Genomic DNA, 5,637 nt, shown 5'->3' on the forward strand with positions numbered 1-5,637 from the left:
ATTTAAGTGTTTACAGCTGTTGTCCTGGGAAGGAGGCCAATAGGAATGTTACAGAAGGTTCTTGGGAGTTTGAAAAAAAATTACAGAATGAAACCCCAATGAAGAAGGAAGTACGCGACTAGTATCAAACAATGCTGTCTTTTGAGGAGAAAAAATCTGAGCACCCTATGAGATCTGGGTTGGAGCGATGCAGATGTCGGACCCTCAGAAGTTATGGCAATTTTCCTTTAAGCTGCACTAAGTAGTGTAGTGTAGTTCCACTATCCCTGATAGGCTCTGCGCATTGGAACAATATACACTGTCGTTTTGACATGGGACTGAGGTGAGTATGTCCCGATCAAGTACATTAATCTTAATTACTTGTGTGTGCCAGCTAACCAGAGGTTACTAGAAACTTCTCGAATGAACAAGAAGGGATTCGTTTCTGACAACTGCATAAACATGATAACTTTGTTTCCCTTAGAATAAGAACAATCTCAGAATCGTAGAAACATTAGATAACTGTTTCACTCAGTCAATCGTGCATGCTTCGTTTCTACAGAGTTGCAAAGAAATAGATAGATGGGCGTTTCAATAAAAAGGGTTTATTTAACAGTCTTACTTCTCATGCAAGAGATAGGAACTGCTAAAAGATTAAATAAGACTGTAATAGCATGGTTTGTAGCTATGACATATATTCATACAAATACATACTTAAATAACAAAGACTAAAATACTCATCTGGTGCTTCTAAAATAATCCTACCCCGGTGTACCTAACCTAAGGGTAGTACGAGAGAAGAAGTAGGTGCTGTTTAATTATAGTCTAGTTCAGCTATAGTTGCCAAGAGTTTCCAAAAGTCCCTTAGGGTTCTAGTCTGCTCCATACCTTAGAATGAGAGAGGTTGGAATCTCTTCCCGGGGTCTCGATTTCTAACACCCCGCAAGGGGAGTCAGAAACACTGGAGCTGGATTCTCTGTGAGGAGGATGGCAGCATCGGGTCAGTGAGTCAGTTGGGGACTTGACTTCCTTCCGAACTTGCCGTGGCGAGCCACGTCGTGCAAGTAGGCAGTCGAACAGTGGACTGAACCATGATTTGCCATGGTAAGTGAAGGCATATTTATACCTTGAAGGTGTTTAGGAATGTCAGCATTGATGTAAAAGTCGGGCATAAGAGCATCATAAATGAGCCACCAAGAAATAGATGTTCATGCGTAATAAATGAGTTCTTGGAAAAATAAATATCCAAGCAAGGGGAAGTCCTAAAGGCTTAAGAATCTGGTTTTCCAAGAACTCGTTGTGACGTAGATAAACGGATGTAGGTGGCCATGCCTGTATTTAGTTAGCATAGCGAATACCTAAATAAGAGCTGGATTTCTATGCCTAAATAAGGGCAATGTGAATTGTACATATATAAGGGCATAAATCGGGAAAGCCATACAGAATCTAAATCGACGCACAACACCCACTGCACTTTCGCATGTACAACATTACTAAATCCTAAACATGATAAACATATCTAAAACATAGTTTCGCATGACTTGCTGAAACATGTCCAAAAACATATATTTTTTTAAAAAGCATTTAGAAGTGTTGCTGTAAATTCTAAGCATATGCCACATGAATGAATGATAAACACACATACATGATGAAATGGCTCATAAATACAGAAGAAAAAAGGCAGAAACATTTCATTTCAGATTGCATAATCATTATGTTGTGGACAAGGTCATATATTGTCTTTGGAAGTATTCAAAGAATTCTTGTTCTCTATGAATAATTTTACTATAAGCAGATTACCAAAAGATCACCAAAAAATGAAAATACAAATTTAAAACAAAAAAAGTTAATCATAGGAAAAAGTTCCAAAGTTATTCCCTTGTCTTTTTTTTTTAAATACAGGTCAAATTCAAAGTCTCTCAGAACACTGTGCGCCAAAATCAAAAGTCATTGTTAGGGCTGGGAGAAAACATGAAATCTTCTATGTCTGTAGACAAAAAGTTGTGTACCATTGTAGGTGAAAGTTGGATTACCCCGTTTAGAAGACTAACCGCACATAGATGAAAAGCATCACCTTCAGCATTGGACGCATCAGCAATGTTCGTATCAGATGTTACCTGCGTGCCTGTTGTTTCCTCTCATACCTCAGCAGTATCACTTTGCATCTGTGAGATCTCAATGAATGCCGTCATCAGGATTGGTAGCCGCTGGGGACAACACAGAGCATGAGCCATTACTGTGTCCAGCAGAGTATTGATATCCATAGGCATGACTGATGGGAGTGTTAGACAGATGTCTAGCACGCATTCTTCACCGCAAAGCAGGCAGTGTAGAACAGGTAAGATGCAATCTTGCCAGATTGGTCTGAATGACAGAAACTATGTGGTATTTAATTCTCGTAGGTGAGGTAAACCTAGAATTTGGACAATGTGCTCACAGCACTTCATCTCCAATAGAGCTCTCTCTATGGTGCTTGTAGTGGCGTTGATGACTTGGCTTGCCATATCGTAGCAGTAGGAGCAAAACTAGGATCCCTTCAACGAGTCCAAAAATTTGTGGCAGTCCACCAAACACAGAGTGCACAAAGTTGGGAAGTATTCCAAAGATGGTGAAAAGGTGCAAACAGTCCTGAAAGAACGTTCTTAAATAGATGTACAATACCGCTCGTATCAGAAATGTTTAAGATACATTCCAACATTTCTGAGAAATGTATAGGGCAGTTTGCATTCAAAAGGTCAATTTTCTCGGCAGAAGTGCTCGCGATTTGTAGATCATAGGTTTCTTTGGCCGTGGTCAGTGGCACAGTTTGTTGTAAAAGAAGGACTTTCATTCTGCTTGGGGTATCAATTCGTATAGAAGAGATGTTCAGTGAAAGCCATAGAGGCGACTCCCTGGCTGTCTTGGTTTGTGGAAATAATACTTGCATACAGCAAGTGACCCTGGATGAAACAGTCACTAGATATGGAATACCCTCTGGAGGTGTAGGACAATTGTCCCATTGGTTATACATATATACATTTCGAGGTATTGCAAATTTGTGCAAGAAATTATGACCATAATGGTTATAAGAATACATTTGTTCATAGTCTGATGAACCCTCTAAGTGTTCATGATTTTTGAATACTGCAGACATTTCTAGATCAGACATCATGTTATTAACAGTCTCGAAGTCCCAATCATCAATAAAGATACTAGAGGTAATAAAGTTACGTAATGAAATCTTGAATAAGTGTGGAATCTTCAAAAGCTCAGATGGGCCAAAAATTTCATATACAGGTCTGTCCTAAACTATACCATCTGGTATAGGAACAACTGTGATGTTCACTGCTGACAAGTCTCTTTGTTCACAATGGGTTGATGTGTGTGCCTGTCGAAGTGAGTTCACTTTTTTACTTCCTGGGTCAATTTGAATATATATTAAATTTATCAGCATACCCAGAGTTATTACCAGAGCTAACCAAAGTAGAAAGAAGAAGATTCCCAAAATAATCCATAGTTCAATCCATGGTGAAACCAGATAAGTCTTTTCCAGGAGATGAAAAAAGTCTGTTGCTTGTTCTTTGAAAGTTATTTGTGCTGGTGTTGTTTCAGGTTTGCTGGAATTCTCAGAAAAACGTAGCAAAGTTAATGAAATAGCCAGAGGCAGTTCTGTTAAAGGTTGGAATTGCATCCAGATTTGTTGAATTCGCTGGAACTACTTATTCACTTGTTACTTTGTTGTAGACAGGTGAATCAGAATGAACTGTTATTTGGGTCTCAAGAGGAATGAGTTCCATAGCTTTGATGCTTAGTCCTTCTTTTCTCACTGGATAATCTTGAAAGGTGATAAGTCTCTAAGTTTGAACCTCTTGGATTGTAGCTAGCAGAGTGTGTCTTCTACTTTGTCGGAGTCCACTTGGTCTACTGCTTAATATTGGCCACATAGTGTGGTTTGATCAGGTTGATGGACACACATTTTTTCTCCTTTTTACCAGAAAGGGGCAGCAGTAAAACTGTTATTGATCCACGGATTGCTAGGATAGGTACTGGTTGTCTGTAAGAAGACCCAAATTCCTCCTTGCCCGCAATCTTTTTTCTGACTAGATCACCAAGCTTTGGGATCCAGACAGGCCTTGCTGGGATGGTTGGTTTTTTCCCCAGTGGTGGGTGGCTTCAGGAATACGTTGCTTTTCTTCGATCTTAGTTCATTTAAATCCTGTAAAACAGACAAATGATCTTTGATATCAAATTTCTTATTTTCCACCACTGTTCCATGACAATCAAAATCCGGAACCAACATTCATGTCCCAAATAGGACCTCATATGGAGTAACACCCCCTAGAGAACTTCTTGGCATATTGTTTAGACTACGTTGGACCCCATATAGATGTTTGACTCACCCATCACCCAAACCTAATACCCTAGCTGTTATAGACTGCTTTACGTCCTGGTTTTTTCTTTCCAGAACACAATTTCCCTCAGGATAGAATGGAGAAGAGTACTTCAATTCAACGCCCACACTGTCCTTGGCTTCTTTGTAAGCTCGAGAGCTAAACCCAGGGCCCTGGTCAGAGTGCAGTGTGCCTATTATGTATGTGCCGATAAAGACTCGCAAATCTTATATAACAGTTTGAGCATCAGCCGAGTGCTGAGGCCACATCCAAAGTAATCTTGAACATGAAACCACTGCGACCATGATATATTTATAGGTACCATCCATCTGCAAGGTAAACAGAAGCTAATGGTTTGTCTGAAATTAACAGGGTCGTCTGCGCTGGACGTTTCACAGTAGAGACTTTACTCTTTTTGCATATTTCACAGTCCAGGACATAGTTTCTGGTCTATTTCCTAATGCCGGGCCACCAGTATCTCTGTTTTAGTAACGACACTGTGACGGAAACACCTGCATGAGCAGAGGCAAGCCCTTAATGTGCTGCTAGGATTAGTCCTAATCTATGTTCCATGTTTGGTATTACCGTATCCACCACTCCAGGGATTTGAGCAAACGGAACATTGTTGGCATCAATGAAATATGAGTATTTCAGTGGAAACTATTTAGGCAACGCTGCACCGCTGCCTTTGCTTGAAGCATTGACAGTCAGTATTATTTCACTGTCTATTTTCGTTTTTGAAAGAGTGATTGCAGCTACGGAAGCCATTTGCACAGCCCCTTTCACGACTTCATCAGCCAGGATCCATATTTTCCAGTGCCATTATGAATGCTTGTAGTTCAGCTCGCTGAGCTGTTCAATCTCCTAGAGATTGGGTTTTTGTGACCATAGGTCTGAGTCTGCCATCGCGCATACAACCTTTAACAATGGCGCATGGAGGAGGAGCCAAGATGGCGATCGGTATGGCAGTGTAGGCTCCTGGCTCCGTAAGCTTCCGAGCCCCTCAAGACAATCCTGCCCAAGATCCTGGCATTGCATGGCAGCGGGGCGACGGTGAAAGCGCGCAGATATCGCTTGCGCGATCCCGGCGCCTCTACCGGCCTCACAGACAGAGATATTCCTCGAAATTGACTGATGGCCTCAAACGACCCTGAGCCGAGACCTCGACTGGTAAACATGGCCGGGCGCTGACTCATCGGCGGCGGCCAGCTGGACCTGGGCGGAGTCGGCCCACCGGGACGCAGCAACTCCAAAGAGGTATTTTCTGAGGGTGCCCTGGTTGTCACAC

Source organism: Lissotriton vulgaris, unplaced genomic scaffold, assembly GCF_964263255.1.
Source record: "Lissotriton vulgaris unplaced genomic scaffold, aLisVul1.2 SCAFFOLD_1099, whole genome shotgun sequence".
NCBI lineage: Eukaryota > Metazoa > Chordata > Amphibia > Caudata > Salamandridae > Lissotriton > Lissotriton vulgaris.